Raw genomic sequence first — 18,639 nt, forward strand, 5'->3', positions numbered from 1 at the left:
CACAAGTTTAACTTAACCTATGTACATGTTTCTGTTTGGAGCTTGCAACAGAGTAATAAAAACCCCTCATCTAATACAGGTATGAGGCATATATTATATTCATTGCTTTCTCTCACATCATTTTATTTACTTTTGTCAACCATAAAACCAAAAATAAAATAAGAATACATTCCAATGTGTGGAACACATTGAAGGAGAAAATAAAAATGTTGTAGTAAGCTATTCAAAAACCTTACCCCTCAACCTCCAAAAAAAAAAATAAAAATTGAGGGAAGGCAAAAAATTATGCGTTCTTACCTACCTCAGTATCATGTCAACAATGAGAAACTCCACACACCAAAAGTACTGTAGCATGGGATAAGAGTAATGTTGTAGCTTCATCTCTGAATTTCCTGGCATTATGGGTTTAAGAGAGGTACTTCATCTTATCTTTACCTGTCTGTCAATTTAATGTTTCATGTAAGTTTTTATCTAATTTAGAAAAGAGGAAAAGATCAGGGGAAAAAAAAACACCTTGTCTACACAACACTATCTGTTTTCTAGCTTTAGAAGTCTTAATTAACTCTTGCTGGTTCCATTTCTCATTATTAACATCACTGTTTACCACAGAAGTTGTGGTTCCTTTTTAAAAAAAAGAACAAAATTTTGTACTGTTCCCATATAAAACCATCAGACCTCCTAACTTTTTTCTAAAATGGATATTTTTGCTCGTCTTCACAGCAAAATTAAAATGGATGGGGACATGCATGAGGAAAATATCATGAATAAGGAAAGGAACAATTTTGTTTTAGGTAACAAGCTGGATTTTGTAATACCAACAGAATTTATAGACATTTTACTGCTGGTTTACAATTTTTAAATTTTTATTATTTTTGCTAATTGCAATACTGGTTTCAAGTTTTAGCTGGCCGTATTTTCAAATTCCAGTTTCCTTCTAAAGCAAGTTCTCTTTATGTATATATTTGTTTTTATTTATACACACCAACACTATATTTCTGAGGGGGATTCTCGACATTTTTCCAAGTGCTAACATTTTCTTGTACTTCAGCAGAGCATCTCGGACTTCGACAGAACCACATAAAGGTGGGAGGCAGACAAACATACAGTGATTAGAAAGATCAAAGCTTAAGTCTCAGTGCCACTCAAGTCTCAGTGTCATTTTCAAAATAAGCTGTGATGGCGCTGGCACTTCCACCCTGCATCTCAAGCCTTATTCTTAAGAAACTCCGTACACTACACCCAGCATGGGACCCACAGCCATTTTCTTCCCATGACTGGCTAGCCTAGCAACAAAGGATACAGTCTACTGAGTCTATCAGGACTGCAACCGACCAGCTCAAGGGAATTCCAGACAGGAGCCACATCCTGCAAGCCTTCCGCATGCCGATATCCCTTTGCTTTTGGATAGCTCCACTGGACTCAGACGAACTTCACTTATATTGTTACTTAAGATCATGTCATTTACTTCATAAGGATTATTCGCCTCAATTCAAGTTTCCATGCTTTAATTACTAAAAGTTGTTAGCAAAAGTTGGACTAATTAAAAAAGTTGCGTTAATTAAGAATCACTAGCAATGCATTTTTTTAAAACCTGGTTCTCCTAGCGTATTTTTCTCCTTTTGGCTTCTTGGCATACATTCTCCGGCTGAGGCCACATAAAAGTAATGGTTAGTAGACTAAGGGAGTCCAGAAAATCATGCAGTCTGAAAGAGAAGTTCATCTCACATACCCATTGTTAACCTTCTAAGAGTTAGACATTTAAATTCAAACTATTCATCCTTGTGTACCTCCAGAACTAAAGAAGGAATAGAGACAAGTACAGAATTATCCTAAACATTAAACTTAGAATGACATACATTGCCTTCTAGAGGATGTAGCTTCTTACCATTGACCATAAGAGGAGCCTAGGGTGACTGGTACAGATCTAGATGTGTCCCTTTTAGATGTCCACATGAGGACAAATGAATCTCATCCCATACTGGCAAGAGGAGGAATACCACACACCAACAGCACAAACTGCAAATTCATCATCTGGTGCATTAGTTCTACGGATGTTCTTGGGCTTGGGTTGGGTTGGGTTGACTTTGGTTTTGTTGGCAGGAAGTGTGGGAAAGGTGTTACTTGGGAAAAAAAGCTAAGCTGAAGGAAAAATGAAGCGAGTATATAAAAGGAAAAGAGGCAAAGAGAGTTATGCAAAGGAATAAAGGGAGTGGAAGAGTATGGTTCAGCATTTTGGCACAGGGCTGGGCAAGTCCTAAAGACAGATCTCTAGAAGATCCCAAATGCCTACCTTGGCTGTTTCTGAAACTGCACTGTGATGTGACTGAATTCTTGATTGGTTCACCTCCGCATATTCCCTACTACGGCAGAGAAGTATGAACACTTGAGTCATCCCCATTATGAAACAACTCTTAGTCCGGAGCAGAGGATGGGCAGAGGTGATTCTAGCTGAGCTTGATTTAAACCTCTGACACCCCAGTGCCACTCATTACAAGTCCTTCTGCAGCAAGTGTAAAGCAAGTATTCCTGCAGAATTACTCATTAACAGTAAGTAAATAAGCGTTTTCAAAGTATACAGCCAAAACCTGCACAAATGCACGAGGATAGTGGTTCTCAGATGCTTTGGACCAGTGGATTATCACTAGCCCTGATCAATTTTAAAGACCATTACATATGCTGTCAAGAACATCTCATACATTTACTCCTAACTATAGTCTCACAGACCAGCTGTGGGCCCCTTCTGATGTCCTGGAGGCCCGTTCTCATGATTGTCTTTAACATCCAGCTGAGTGAAACACAAAAGACAAACAAAATTAACCCTTATTTTAAATCTAAAATGGAATAGATCTAAAAGCCTTTTAATGGGAATTCATTTTTAAATACCTTTTACTGATCTAAGGTATTTTTAGTAGCATAGGTGTCAGTTTTAGTAATTATTAAGCTTGTGCAACTCTCACTGAATCCCGTCAGAACTGATGAGAGCAAAACTGTCAATGTTTGGACTGCTGTCACGTACAAAATATTTTTATATCTTTTAATCCACTTGTGTCCTAAACCAAGCTGCCTTTAATGCTGTATGACATGTTGTAGCCTGAAAATAACCTACAGCAGTCCTATTAGTAGATGTGCCCATAACATGATATATTTAAACTCTGGTGGTTCAATACAAGGCTGACATGTTATCCAATTGACAAAAGGGAATTTAGGCAGAGGAAAATCCTATTGATCTTTTCTACTAGTACATAATAGGAATAGAGTCAATGTCACAAGAACTCAGTTAATTTTCCTCATTTTTATGAACTAACAAGCAACATTATTTTAAAAAGTTTGTTCCTACTCAACTTAGTATTTATAGTGGCAGTATTACCTGATAATAAAGACAATGCCCCAGTCAAGACTTTGATCTTTTCACTGCTCATAATCTATCCTTAAGCACCTAAGCATATTTGATTTTATATATACACAAGTATAAGCATTTTATGTAATACTTTTACTATAATTTATACTAGTACGAAGAATAATTTACTTTAAGGCTTTGATACTAAATATTTTATTTATATCCCCAAGTTTTCATAGATATCCAAATTTCGATCTTGATAATCTGCAGATCTATTTGTATGTATTTGTAATCTGGAAATTATTATTCCTGAATAACCATTGCTAGGCTGAGCCCAGAGTTTTAAACAATGCATGTGAAATAGGTCATTATTAATATTTTTTAAATGCAATTTTAGGTAGATAGGATATTTTTCGTAGTAACTTAAAAACAGCCAAGATGGTTTAGAGCTGTACCTGATCTACAAAGAAAAGAAGTAATTTTTTCAAGTATGTTCTGGTCATTGTTTATCATTTGAACGATTAATTGTTGATTAAGGTAGTGGGAATAAGTAGTGCATTTTTTTCTGATACTTCTCCTTGAAGGAAATGCAGAATGGGAGCTATTAGCTCTAATGACTCTTAAATGTTTCAAAATCGTCTTGAACAATTGCCAAGGGGCAGAAATGCTAATGTTTGCTGAAGGAACCTAAGGCTTAACTGAATTATCTATTTTCTTATCCAAAGGACTTTGAAGTAGCATTGCTGAGAGACGATTTATTGTTCTCCTCAAGACAATTACCCTGCAGTGATGAGAGAGAGGAGGGGCTACATTTACCCTTCCTAAAACTAACTTTTGTGAGTCAGGAGCGTGACTCAGAGCGGTCAGTGATGTTGATGTTAGCTTCAGAGAGAGACAGCTTGGTTCCCCGTGTTGCTTCTTATCTTGGGGAGGGGAGGAAAAACAAACAAAACCCTTGTCACTTGATCACAGAGGGCAGGCTCACAACACTACAATTTATGAACCAGGTATTCAGTCAGCATGAATTGGAACAGGCCCACAAAACCAGTGAAATCAATGAAGCTTCACAAACTAACATCAGCTGACGAGAGGCTCTCAAAGATAAGACCACAACTTCATCAGACAAGTTCAGCAGGGAAGCCTTAAAAAGCAACACATCTAGAAGGGCCCACGGTAGCACAAGTCAAATCAACTAACACTTTTTTTTTCAATCCAGAATTGTACGTACCATGAAGCCCTAAAAGCACTTTTGCACCTTGGTGAGTATAACGGATACTCCCACGTGTTGAGTCTTGGGGTGATAGGTGACCTGCCTGAGCAATACATATCCGTACCAAGGACGGGCACCAAGAGATGATGGCTAATATCAGTTCCAAGGAGACGGCAACAGCACTGCGATTTTTAAAAAACCCTCCTAGCGAACTGGACCGAAATGCTTCCACGACAGCCCTGCTTGAGACTTTGGCCATCCTTTAGGAATTCAACAACGATGCGGGAAGGGTCTGGCCATGAGGGAGAAAGTAGCAGCTCCAAATTGGGGAAGGGCTACATAGCAAAAGCTGCTGCAGTGGAGGTAGCTGGGTGTTCACTGTATGTGTTTTGGAGCTCTACCAGCGCGCTATTTGCAGAGTAATAGCACACATTCATTCATCAGCCATTTCTAACTTTCTAAGACACAGCCATGGTCATACTGTCTCATCACATACACTTTTTATTTTTTATGTTTTATCATGAAAAGCTCCCCAAACATGTGTTTGGGTTTTTTTCCTACGCTTTATAGCAGTGTAAAGTATAGTTATCCTACTCTGCCCTCTTTTTTTTCTTCTCCTCTCTCATGCCTGATCCAAGTCCTTTAATTTGTCAGATTCTCCATCAGCTCCAGGATTTTATGCTTTGTTGTTTTTTTTTTTCCTTTGTATGTAGACATTGCACCTTTGTTCATGAAATATCTTTCTGCTTTCATCTGGTGTTGGGCTATAATGCTTCTTGCTGTGGTGGCACCTGAAAAGAAAATGTAAAGAAGAAACAGTTAATATATGAAGTCCAGTGTACTTTTTCTGATGTATTTCAAATACAATATAAAAGAAAAAGTGTTTTGTATATACAACAATAACTGTTGCTTCTCCCATTCCTTTATTTATTTCTTTTATCCTTCCCCTCCTGATCCTGCTGTATCACAGTAAAAGAACACCTAATTAAAAAAAAAAAAAAAAAAAAAATTTTGTGAGGGAAATGGAACAGAGCCAAAAAAATAATAATTCAAGTATTTTAAATTACTATATGTATTCATAACAGGAAACACATTATTCACAAATCCCGAGCTCCTGAACAGTCAAGAGAAAGAATTTTGAGCTGATAAAAAATGCAAATGTTTACAGATAGGCCTCTTTCCTGAGGGAGAGGTGGATGATTTCAGGATGAATTGAGCGATATTGTTTTGTTTCACAAGGTCATTGCTAGGATGCATGTTTGGATCATAGAGCAATTTGGCCATTGTGACACCTACAAGACGTGCGAAAGGCCAATTGTTTCCTTATCTAGACGGCCCTCTAGTCTTTTAGGCAACAGACTGATATGTTACAATGCAGGATACTGGGACCATCACGAGATGCAGCCTCCACAGCCCTGCAGGACCCCGGGCCAGGAGCATGGGGAGAAGGAATCTTCTCCAGGGTGGTCTGTGGTGAGTGGTCAAACAGCAGCACTGGTCTGAGAAAGCTGACTGGGAGAATTGTAGCTGGTATGGAAAATGTTTGGCTCTTCAAGCCCGGTGGAAGCTTTGGACACATCTCCGTGCTTACACACAAATATTCTCCCAACTTCTCATGCTTTCTCCACTCTCCAGTTTCATCAAATGTCATTCATGAGCTCAGTTTGAACGGCATCAGCACTAGCAGGATGGTCAGGTAAACAGCTGCAGAATGAAATAAAGTTTAGATCTATGCACAAACAAGGAAAAGTCTGTTTTCTGCTTTCCCTTCTCAGATCAAGCTCATCGCGCAATTTTGCCAAAAGGCCCCTAGTTCATACAGGATGGTGAGGTGGTCACTCAGACCTTGGCTGGCCTTTCTCATTTTTGACCAAATATTGTAACGATCCAAATACTCCAATTCATACTCTTTGTGTTAAAAGTCTCACAGTAAGTAGATCACATTCAGGCAACCCACTTGAATTCTCTGTGACACAATTTCTGCCTCTGTATGATACTTCTGTCATTAGAGTGTTGGTCACGGAATGAGTTGAGCTATTGTCACTGATTTGTCAAGTCTGGCCTTTCCAAATTGCCTGCAAACCACGCTGAATTTTCCTGAAATGGTAATGTTTCCTCAAAAGTTAAATGAAAGATTTCCAGAAATATTCCTTTGTGCATCTTGGTTTTGCTTGCTTTATACGATTAGTGACCTACATTACATGGAATGTTTTCTGTTAGTCAATTACATGTCCTAACCTTTAGAAATAGGAGGAGTGCTTATTTTCTCACAAAAAAAATCATGAAGAGTGTTGTAGCTGGAGGATTAATTTGGAAAACATTTTGCAATCCTCAGGGAGAAGATTCTGGAGGGCTGGAAGAAATTTCTTCTTACTTTCAAGGTGTCACATGTTTTTATGCTATCCTCGGGTATGAGTGCAAGAGGAATGTTAAATAACAACTATTTTGTGCCTTGAAAAATGTATCCACTTAGAGAATTCTACCATAACAGTATGTAAAAAAATTAATGTGGATATTTACCCTTCCCACCTTTGCGCTTCTTTCCTGCGAAGAAAATAGGGTATTATTCCCATTTCATAGACAAAGAACTGAAGTACAACCTACCTGCCTTCCCTCAAGACAAAAGGGAGCAGGTACAGACATGTACCCAAACTGCAATGCGTTGAACACATCATCTCCCTCTTAGCTGTACCAAAGCTAATTTTGTCTGCCTGAAAGCCGGGAGATATGACAGAACTGCGCGGAACACATCTGCCGGGCTTCTAAAGCTGTATCGAGAAATGCAATTTCCAAGTGCCTGGGGAAGCCTCCCTGAGCTACAGCGATGGGTGCAGAGGAGGGTGCAGAACTGCAGACAGAATGTAAGAGAATGTGTTTTATACGCGTTCAGATAGTTTTATGTTCCCCTTCTGGGAAGACACACAAGAAATCTCCTCAGCAGAGCAGCCTGCAGGATTGCTTACCTCAGTATTTTGATTTTTCAATTGACCTCTAGATATGGAGAGGTAAGGTAGTATTTTTAGCAACATCCAAAATGGGCAGGAGCCAATTACTGCTCACAATCTCTTTTGATTGCCTCTCTTGAGCAAGGAGAAAAAAATGTAACAGGCATTCAGGTAAGAAAGGAAGAGACAATGAAGCTCAGGCAAGCCATGATAATAACGTCGTTAGGATGATTTATTTATTTGCCAGTCCTTGTAGGCTGTTTTGTGCTGACTTCATCCTGTTGCTTTAACCCTCGAGGCTCTGCAGCATCTCGGGGCTGCAACAGGAGTGACACATCGGCTTTTCCGTTTAATTCCCTTCGCAGCCCCGGCTCCGGCAGCGGTGGGATTTGGAGGGTGACAAACGGCGGCGCGGGGTCCCGAGGGCAGGCTGGGAGAGGCTGACAGCCCGTGGCACACACAGCTGGCCAGCCGTTCCAGCGGGATGCCCAGCGGACGGGCAGGCAGGATGTCAAAACAAGGCTGGAAAAAAACCACACAAAGGGGTTAGAGAACTGCGTATGGTTTATGGATGGGGATTTTTCATTGGGAGCCGGGGAGGGTGCGTGGGGTGTGTGATCTCCAGAGGAGAACTGAAATCGGGGTCTTTTATTTCCAGTCTCATTCCCAGCCTTGTTATTGACATCCATATACGTATCCCCGGACACCTCACTGGGGGCCTCAGTCCTTCACCCCACCATTTATTTCCCTTTCTCCAATCGAAGAGCCCCCGGGATGGAGACAGGCAGGCGCTGAGCACCCGCCACCCCCGCTCCGTCCCCGTCCTCCCGCGGGGGAGAGGCGGGCACGCCCGGCGGGAGGCGGCTGGCCCCGCTGCTCCCCGGTCCCCACCGCCGGCACCGAGCCCACACGCTCTTTTCCCGCCGCTCCGGCCCTCGTCAGCCCCCCGCGCAACAGGGGACCCGCCACCTCCCGCCACGCCGCATCCCTGCGGCCGCCGCAGAGCCTCGCCCGCCCGCTCAGGCCCCCGCGGCTCTCACAGGCAGCGGGCTCAGCGCTCGGCACCGCCCGGCTGCCCTCGCCGGGGCTGGGGTGGGGGGTGACAGGCCGTGAGGCGAGGCCGTCCCGGCGGGCACGGGGAGGACCGCGCCCCGGCGGACCGTTAGGGCGGCCCCGCGCGGTCACACCTCCCCTCACGGCGCTGCGCACCGGCCCCCTCCCTCCCTCTCGAGACGGCGGCCTCTCCCGCCGCCGGGGGATCCCCGCCCGCTCCCCCCCCCTCCCCGAGGCGGTCCCCGGCTCCGGCGGCTGCGGCCCGGCACCCACGGGCGGGTGTGTGGGGGTGGACACAGGCCGCCCCGCCCCCGCCCCGCCCCGCGGGAGCCGCTCGTGGCAAAGTCACCGACCCCCGGAGCCCGCCGGGCTCCATCAAACGCCGAGGCCCCGCCCACCGACGTCATGGAAACAAGCGCGTCACCCCGCTGCCCGCCAGTGGCGGCGGCGGAGGGCGGGGCGAGGCGCGCAGTGGCCCCGCCCACACCCCCCGCACACCCCCCCCCCGGCCGGCGCCGTGCCTATCGCGGCCCCTCCTTCCTCCTCCTCCCCCACTGAAGGCGCCGCACGGCGGGACCCCCTCACCCCGGCCGCGCGAGGGGCCTCCGTCACGTGACCGGCGCTCCGCAGGCGGTGAGGGAGGCGGCGGGGACCGGCGGCAGCGGGAGGGGGGCGGCGGGAGCGAACAAGTGAGTGACCGCGGAGGAGGGAGGGAAGGAGGCGGGCGGATCGCTGCGCTCCGCCCCGCCCTGCCCGGTGGCGCCCCGGCTCCTGTAGCGGTTGGCTCTGCGGCGCCGGGGCTTCGGCGGCGCGCTCGGCGCTGCCTGGTGCCGGTGCGGGGGGGAGAAGGAAGCGGGCAGGCCCCGGGGAACGGCGGCGGCGGCGGCAGCGAGGAGGGCGAATCGTTGGTTCCTGCCGGTGAGGCGACGGGGGCGGGGCGGGCGGTTCGCGCCCCCCCCCCCCCCCCCTTCCTCCTCCTCCTCCTCCTCCCGCTCTCCTCGCGCCGGTGCCCCCTCCCTCCCGCCTTCCCTCCCCAATTCGGTCGCCGCTTCCCCCCCCCCGCCCCCTCTCCCTCCCTCCTCCCCCCGCGGCCGCAGGGCGGGGGCGGCGCGGCGGGGCCGGCCGGCCGTGGGCAGGGCGGGGAGCGCGGGGACCTTGTGCGCTCGGCGAGCGGGCGGCGGCGGCAGGTTCACGGGCGCCTCGTCCTGGCCCCCGGCTGGGCGGCGGGGTCGGCTCCGCGGGCGCCAAGGTAAGAACGGTGGTGGTGGTGGTGGTGGCTCGGTGCGGATCTCCTCCCGGTCGGCCGGGGAGGGCGGCGGCAGGTGCAGCGTCGGTCCGCTCCCGCGGCGGGGCTGCGGGCCGTGGCCGTGGCTGGCCGGGGGAGGCGGCGGCTGGTGCAGCGGGGGTGGTGGGGCCGGCCGCGGGGCTGAATGCCGCGCTCCCCGGCTTTCGCTGGTTTTCCCCGCAGGTAACCGGAGCGCGCACCTGGCCGCCGCCGTGCAGTCGGGGCGCGGCGTGACCTTGAGGGCAGCGGATGCGGGGCTAAGCCTCCGCGGGAGTGGCGGCCACCGGGCGCGGCGGCAGCGCCGCCGCGGAGCCGACGGGCGGGCAGGGCTGGCACGCCGCGGCTCCGCAGCCCCCGGCGGGCGGCAGGGCGCGCACACGCCACGGATTAAGGTGGTGCTCGGCCCCCGCCGCCCGCCGGGTTAAGTAGCCGGGATTAGCCCGCTGCGGCTGCACGACACCGACATCCCGGGCGCTTCTCCGCCGCCCCGCGGGGGCCGGCAGCCCGGCACCCGCACCCCCGCAGCCTCCCCCGCCGCCTCCTCCTCCCTCGCCCGCTCGCCGCGCCCCCGGGGCGGTGTTTTTGGCCGCGGCTGAGTCGTACGCCGCTTTCCGTCGGAGCGGGCGGGCTGTTTTGATTTATCGATGCCCGGGCGGGCAGCTCATCGACCCGAGCGGGGATGCGGCGCTCCTTCGGCAGCCGGGAGCGCGAAGCCCCCGCGGGCGTCGCTGCGCGGGTGAGCGCCGAGCGCTGGGGGGCCGCCCCGCTCGGCGCTGGGAAGCGCCTCTAAGGGGGGCGGCGGCGCGGTCATCCTCGTCCCGGCGGTGCGTGTAACCTTTGGATGTGGCACCACGTGAGTTCGGGAAACGGGCCGGAGCCGCCGCCGGGGGATGGCCGGCCGGCTGCCCGGCGCGGGAGGGAGGGAGCGCTCGCCGCTCACGGCGGAGCGGGAGGGCGGGTGTCCGCGCCGGCGCCTGCCCGGGCTTCCCCCCCCCCCATCTCCTCGGGTTCCCGTCGGAAAAAGGCTGAGGTGGGATGGATTTAGGATTTGCGGAGGAAGGTCTGGTGGAAAGCTGGCGGGCAGAGGTGGTCTTCGGGAGCGCGTCTGTCGGCTCCGGCGGTGCGAGGGGTGGCTGCCGGGGAGGTGGGGAGGACTGGAGGGGTCGGCCGGAGCCCGGAGGAGCGTTTGGAGGTCGGGAGCGGTGGGTGAGTCTGTCCCAGGTTTTTCAGCCTGGGGGGCAGCCTATTTGCACGGCTGTAAGAGGAGTCTGTGCAGTGCTACGAGTGTTCCACGCTCGACTTAAAAGCCTCGCTAACATTTAAACGTGGTTTGTTTGGGTTTTTCTTCCGTTTCACTTTTTAAAATGGGTGGTGGGGAAGAAAAATGCACAGTACCAAAATTTCTTTTTTTCATGTCATTTCTTGTAATTTCGAGATCCCCATTACAGAAATCCTTAAATATCTATTGCATACAGCATTCTTAAATTTGTAGCTTCAGGTGCTGAGGTTTTCTTCTTAAGGTCTGTTTAAAAGGAACAGGTGATAATAACTTTATTCCTTGCCTTAAACGGTCCTTTTGAGCATGTGTTTGCCCTGGTATTGGGCTGAGGAGTGTTTGAGGGGTGGCTAAGTAGCTGAATATTCAAATCGTGTCCCTTAACGTGTCCCTGCTGGGAAGTGAAGTCCCAAGGCAAATGTACCTGTGAAACATGTCTTGCATCATTAGCCGCCTTGGCTTGTTGCTGGGGGGGACAGAAGTAGAGCGTATTTTTGGAAAACCACCACCTGTCCAAAAGCTGCTGCATCTTTAAAACACTCGTGGGTCCTAATGAATTTGACTTGAAATAGTGTCTTTTAGGTGCTTGAAAAGATCTCAGCTAGGTAACTTGGCAGCTCCTTGGTTCATCATATAGTATATTCAGAAGGTGGCAGCTGCAGCTTAGCCAGTGCCTTTTTTTTTTTTTTTTTTGCCTGTTTGTTGGAGCTTTTCAAGGATTTGGTCCAAACACCACAAATCGTGAATTCCAACAGAAGTAAACTTGTGTATCTTTAAACTATTGGCTCTTTTGGCAGGAATAGATTCCAATGTACTAGGGCTTTAATACTTATGGCATAATGAATGGAAACTCTCTCGGTGTCAGTGGAAAAAGTGGTCACTGAATTCAGTGAGGGGAAAAAAACCTCGTACGCTTCAATGTGAAATTTTCAGTCTGGAACAGCATCGTTGCATCGCTTGGTGTGTTGCTGCTCTTTCGGTTCACTATGGTAACCCATCCTGGTTGGGTTATCTGAAGAAAATGGGGGATCCCATGTTGTGTACGGACACTTGCAGGTTTTCCCAGTCAATATTGCTGTCGGCGCTGAATTGCAGCACTACTACTTCAGTTCATTCAAAGAAAAATGCTGCTTATGATGTGGGTAACAAGAACGATGCAAGTCAAAACTAAATTTAAAGGGAATTGTGGCTGTATTGTGTGTATGCACACATACAGTGACTCACTATTGCATATTAAGCAGGCGTGTTTGGGAACTTAAAGCAGAAAACAGACTAGTGTTGCATTTGCATTGGGTAAACTGTGTATTGGTTTCTTACAAAGTTGCATTACATACAGGTAATGATACAAGCAAAGGATCCCCATTCGTGTAATACACAATCAGCTAATAATCTGTAGAGTGATCCTGCCAATTAAAATGCTCTGCAGTCCAACACAGAATCTCGTTTAGAAAGTGAGTCTTTCATGGACCGCAATATAGAGAACTTCTTTCAGCTGTTAAAATTGAGAACCTCTAAACCACGTTGTGGGAGCTTAACAGGAAGCTGAGAGGCTTGTAAATGTCCTGCAGCTCAGTCATGACGGTCTAGTAATTACCTTTTTTTTTTTTTTTTTGCTGTTTGAGTTTATTTGGAAGAGTATGATAAACTGGAGACAGTCATAAGATGAAGATATTAAGAAAGAAACATAGACTGGATCTGCTGAAGCCACCTCAAAAACAGATGCTTTGGAAGAATTAACTTTGCCAACGTTTAAGATTTTAGAGCTAGGAACTCAAATATTAATTGACAAGTTCAAAATGGACTTGGCAAAGCAGTCAATAACATGCCATAGCAAGCAAGTTTCCCTTGACATAAGGGTGGACAAGATAACCTGAAGTATCTTCTAACTCAAATTTCTTCCATTAAGGTAGACTAAATATTAATGGCACTGAGCATTCTTTACAGCTGAAATGTGACCTCAGTGATGTCTTTCGGTGTTTGAACTGTTTATTTTAATATACGTTCTCTTCTGTTTTAAAGGGAAAATAACACTTGTGCAACAAGGATGCGCATTTTGCTCAGAGTTGAAGTCGGGTTTCAGTTAGCAACATTTAATCTAATGCAGAATAATGAACAGCCATGATTAGCCCAGGGCATTGAAATGTAAATAAGGAGAGAAATAAGGAAAGACTACTTGAATCTATAGCAGATTTTGTTGTAGAAATGCATGCTTGCTTTCCTCAAACAGGATCAAGAAAATTGCAATAATATTCTTAAATTTGTACTCTTTAGCATTCTCAACTTGTGTTAAAATGAATAATAATAAAACTTGTTAAAAGCTGCTGTTCAGGAGATAATGATCTTTCTCTGTAGAGTATTTTAATTAAAAATTAGATAAAATCTAGGGGTTGCAGTATCGTGTCTAAAAAGCTAAGATTAGCTCTGCCTACTGGCTTGCTATAGCGCGTGCAACAGTCTCAAGTAGGTTGTCTTTTTTTTTTAAACCTGTTGAATTTTCTTTTAAAGGTGTCAATTTTATTTCTCGTTATAAAGTTAACTGATTGAAGACTAAAGAGGGCAGCGCACATGAGGTGATGCTGTTCTCTGTTTGAAAAAGAAAAGTGAACCTATGATGATTTATGTAGAGGATGTGTATTTCTCACAAGCATTACGGATTACGAATTAAATCAAAATGGCCTGTCTTTAGATTTGGATTTTTTCAGTTTTTAAATAACTGTCACTAATGTTAGTTTTTCCCTAGCTTTGGCTTCAAATCGTTGAAAAGATCATGTTCACTCATTGCACAGCAGAGTGATAAAAAACAAGGAAGAAAATTTTTTGTTTGTTTGTTTGTGAAGTCCCCCCAAACATTTGTATCCACATGTAAAAAATAAAAATGTGTTCAGCATCTTTAAAATAGGGCAGTTGCATACAGAAGATGGAAGCAATGATAATGAGCAGTATAGAATGAGGATTTCTAGGAGGTAACATGGACAATGAAATCAACAGGCAAAATATTAGACTAACACATCTTGGAACAGTCGTACTTTCTTACATCAAATGTAGTTTCAGGACAAGTACATGGTATCGTCCAGTTTGTCTCTTATTTCTAAATTATGAGGCTTTCAAATACAGTTTATAAAAATGAGTTTCTAGTTTTCATGACAGGTTTCACTTGATATGAACAGTAAATTTGAGGGATCTGCCTGTTCAGGCTATTCATATTCCAACAAACATTATGAAAGTGATTTCTGCTGCCACTTATAAATCTTATTCTAACTGACAGATGACAGCAGGAGGTGTTATTAGTTTAATTTTGGTGAATTGCAAAGTAGGCATGAGGCTTTCTCAGTTGGTATTTCAAAAGTCTGGTGGGAGAAGAAATGTAAAGAAAATGTAGGAGTAAAAAAAAAAAACCCAGAAATAGCTCTAAAAATAAATCCAAATTCTTTTTGTCCAGTAAGAGATAAGATGACAAGACAGACAAATAACATCTGCCCTGCCTTTGGAGGGGGATGGACTGAGGAAGAGGGTATACCCTCCCCTTACTGCTCTTTGCAACTGTACGGTGCAGTTAAGGAGCACACGGATGCATTTTGAGGATTTGATAAGCTTTGGTGCTGACCACTAAGTCTGGTTGGTTTTGCCACTTAAAACGTGACCGGTCTCAGCACTAAGGGGTAGTGTTGCTTATTACTGGCTATTTTCTGATACTGCTTTGGAGGAGAGAGGTAGGTAAGTTCCTGCATGGCCTCCTAACTTGTGGTGAGCTTCAGTGGCTTGCATGTTTCAGGTTTTCAATATTGCTTATGAGCTGGATGCTGCTTCAGTTCCCAGTGAGCACAGGAAACACCATGTTCTTAAAACACACTTCTGTGGAGCCTATCACTTGTAATCTGCTACCCTTACTTGTGCCCTTATATTCACAGAAAGATAAGGTGGCAGCAGGGAATACAACACTGTTGGGTTCTGACCACTTGGTGTACAGTGTCTGGTTTACGAAGAGGAGGCCCGGGATGTACCGTGCTCTGCATAGGTGATAGCAACAAACCCTGTTTCAAGGCAGAAAAGATGATTCAGCCGCTCTTGCTTTGAGCAGCTATCGAACTTCCTGGGACTCAACCCAAGGTTCACAGTGATGAACTCTTTTTCTGCTTGACTTACGTCTTCATCGAAACTCAAAATTTGGTATTCATTTTAAGATTCTAAATCCGAGATGATCTTAATCACATTTACAGTATATGCACCAGTGGAAGAAAAATCAAGTGTGCTTTTCGCTGGAGTGTCACAGATGCGTGCTTACATAGAGATCACACAACCTTTTTTGCACTTGTTATTTGACAAGTGACTGGCGGCTTGTCCACGTGGCCCTTTCAGGATTGCTTCTGTGTCTGTACAAACACAAGGTTGTGTTGGTTGCGGTGTGTACTTTGGCTTCCTGAACTACTGCGTTTCTAATGAAATCAAGACATCTCAGGCCTTATGTGATAACAGATCTCTGTGTTTAAAAAAAAAAAAGTGAAGTGTATATATTGCTGTATGATAGAATAAACATCCATGTGCGGATCAGAATATTTATCTGGACTTAAAATAATTCAAAACCAATTGATAGCTCCATATGGGGAAAGGAGGAAGAAGAGACATTAGCTCTGTTAGGTGGAGCTTTTCTACCATAGAAAGAAATACCCCTAGTGCTCTGCTCTTCATTGAAATAAGGAGCTTAGCCACTAGAAGTAAAGAAGTATTGTAGCTACTGCAAACTGCTTTTTAAGAATACTTGTAGAATATTGTAGAATGTTAAGATGATGGCCACCGTGACTCTGCAAAAGCTTGGAAAACGTTTGGTTTTGTATGGTGGATGTTTCAAGAGATAAGAGTCTGTTAAGTCCTGATCCAGAAGACTTGCTAGTCACTTCTGTTAATATAAGATATTTGATTGCTTTTTTTCAATATTCTGAAGTTACGGCACACTTATGGCCTTCTGAAGATGCTATGTTGATCAGAATAATCCAAGAGACTGTGAGGACGACAAGACAACTTCATTTGTGCTTGCCTATTTGGCTTGTCACTGTGAGTGGAAAGTTTCATGGGGTGGCTGAAGTGACCCGGTAGCTGCTTTCATTTCCACCTTGTCCTGGACTGCTCAATAACTCCCCCTCTCCTTTGTGCCGTCTCTGCTTCTTTGCATCTACTCGCAGCACCAGTAGATGATTTGTATTGCACAATCCGTGTGCACAGACAGGGCTCTCCAAGGCAAGAGAAGAGAAGCAGTGTGTCTTCAGATCGGTGGTGTGGGAACAGTGGTGTGGGAACGTTCCTCCTCGCGAGATTGTCACGTGAAGCCATTCCCTAGAGAGTGTTAACCTTTTCATGCAGAAGAACTTGAAGTTACTGTTCTGACAGTAAATCGGAGAGCAGTCTGAGTGCCAGCCTTCAACTAATGATTTTCCAGAAAAGATTATTTGAATCTATCCGTAAAGATCTTTGCACTAATAAAGAATATTACAACACATTAGCTGTATGCCTAGGTGGTTTCTGATACTGCAGTGGAGGAAATTAAAAAGTCCTTGTATTGTGTGTCCAGTCTTGCTTTCTGTGATTTTTACTTGGATAAGACTGAGGAGAGAGTAACAAGAAATGGGTAGAAAAGGTGACAGGTATGGTTAGCCCTTAAACTATCTGAGAAAGGGTGGTATTTTTTAACTTCTCCTGGCTATTCAGATACAGTAGAGACTAAAGCAGGATCTTAATATGCATATTGACAGGAGGTTTTTCACTTCCCTCTAGGTGCTACTGCTATCACTGTTGATATTGCACTCTATGTAGCTTGGATCTGCCAATTTTTCTTCACTTGGGAATGAAGCTGGTGCAAAACTTCATGAAGCCTATGGAATACCATACAAATCAATACTTCAATTAGAGCAGTGTCTAGCAGTCTCACTCCAGTGAGGTTGTATGAAACATGAAATGATTTAAATTGTCTGGCAGGGTCTGTCCCAGGTGGCTTTCAAATATATACATAGTTGAGAGTGACAGCTGGGGAGGGTTGGGAAGGTGCTCTACCACTGCTAGCAAAACTGCTTTACTTCTGCTTTATTAACAACTCAAATCACTTCAGCTTGTGTGCACCTACTTCAGCTCTGAAATCCGTGTAGTTAACAGTGACATTGATTTTCACATTCTGCAGTGAGCTTGCTTTGCATAGTGAAATGTCTTAACATCTTCACAAAGTCTGATTTCAGACGTGTTTTGGTAATGGGTAGATCTGGCTGTGGTGACTGCGGATCTAGGGGGTTTGTTTCTAAACTGGAGCAAGTTGAAAGAGATTTGTTAATAAAGTACTGAATTATCTAGGATTTGTGCAAAGCGTGGTCTGTTGCCTTTCGGATTTTTTTTTTGGGCCTGTTACTTGGTTTCTGTTAGTGGAGGCACTTGCAGTGGAGCTATCCTTCAGATGGAGGTGTCTGCTCAGGGCCTGTACCAGGTTACAGGAACCTTTTGAAAGAGCTTTAGTACCAATACATATTTCCAAAAATGAAATACCAGCCTATAAAGCAGTGGTACGTACTAAGGATATTGTCTGCTTGCGAGTGGACAATTCACATGTGGCTTTCTTTTTTCCCTCTTGATCCTGGCATCGCTGAGCACTGGACAGCAGCACCTCAAACTGTATTACCAAAACTGTTCAGAAAAGGTTGTCTTGGTTATGCAAAGTCTGACACCCTAAAACTATGATGTGAACTTAAGCTACCTCAAAGCACAGGAAAACAGCTGACCAGGTGGGATAATATAAGGGGTGGGTGCTTGAAGGAATTACTCTATATTTTCTGAGAAGATACTGTAGTAACGTTTTTGGTAATTGGACTCCTCATTCCAGAACTGAAATGCTGAATTTGCATAGGCTCGAAGCTCGATGTTCTCGTTCCATTGTCAAATCTAAAGCTAGAGAAATGAATATGAAGAGTAAATCTATATATATAACCACAGGCAAAACGCTTTGAACAGGACAAAGCAAATACGTGTTACTTTGAGGCAGCGATCATAAAACAGGACAGTTTCAAGCTCCTGCTGGAAGTTGCCAAAGACCCCTTCTGAGTGTTGCTGACCCAGCAGAGACTTTACTGAAGGGTTTTGCTTTTTGCTGTGACAGTTGGGAGTAGCTGGACATGGCCACGTGTGTTGGGTGCTGGATTGTGGTGGCAGGACTGCCAGCAGGTCTAGATCCTTGGGGGTGAGGGTGAAGAGGAAAGCTGGGGTTGCATGGCGCCTGTCCCCCTGTGGTGGGGCTGGAGGAGGAGGTCCGCAGGAGAGGTCTCAGCCAGCCTGCCGGACCCGGAGTCCGCAGCAGGGCTCTCCTGTGCTGGTGAGGACTTGCCCACTCTCGGCTGCATTAGCAAGAGCGTGGCCAGTGGATTATTGCCCTCCACTGTGCTCGTCAACCTGTCCAAAATGGTGCTCTATTTTGCACCTCTTCTGGCAGAGGGTCACTAAGCTGGTTAGGGGCCATCCTGTGGTTTGTGGGGAGAGGTTGAATGAGGTGGCTTTTTTTGACCT

The 18,639-nt window shown here is 46.0% G+C and overlaps 1 protein-coding gene and 1 long non-coding RNA gene across 10 annotated transcripts in view; one reads left to right on the forward strand and one right to left on the reverse strand.

The window, feature by feature from the left end:
* Window positions 1–4,484: 4,484 nt before the first annotated feature.
* LOC134510040 (uncharacterized) lies at window positions 4,485–9,269 on the reverse strand. 3 transcript variants are annotated; one of them, XR_010069485.1, is made up of 4 exons: window positions 9,131–9,269; window positions 7,511–8,014; window positions 7,152–7,395; window positions 4,485–5,338 (listed from the first exon to the last, which is right to left on the reverse strand). It is a non-coding gene; the product is annotated as an uncharacterized LOC134510040 (long non-coding RNA). The 3 variants fall into 3 exon arrangements; XR_010069486.1 differs by lacking the exon at window positions 7,152–7,395; XR_010069484.1 differs by having other exon boundaries at window positions 7,152–8,014.
* ATP2B1 (ATPase plasma membrane Ca2+ transporting 1) overlaps window positions 9,062–18,639 on the forward strand; it is a 63,963-nt gene continuing 54,385 nt past the window's right edge. The window contains exon 1 of one of the 7 annotated variants that reach the window (XM_063322816.1): window positions 9,062–9,178. The gene's annotated coding sequence lies outside the window, so the exon portion shown is untranslated. Of the gene's footprint in view, window positions 9,179–9,217; window positions 9,235–9,324; window positions 9,464–9,634; window positions 9,795–10,443; window positions 10,684–18,639 lie in introns of those variants that run through there. The other 6 variants (XM_063322817.1, XM_063322813.1, XM_063322819.1 and 3 more) reach the window with 6 other exon arrangements.

The sequence above is a fragment of the Chroicocephalus ridibundus genome, chromosome 1 (assembly GCF_963924245.1).
Source record: "Chroicocephalus ridibundus chromosome 1, bChrRid1.1, whole genome shotgun sequence".
Lineage (NCBI taxonomy): Eukaryota > Metazoa > Chordata > Aves > Charadriiformes > Laridae > Chroicocephalus > Chroicocephalus ridibundus.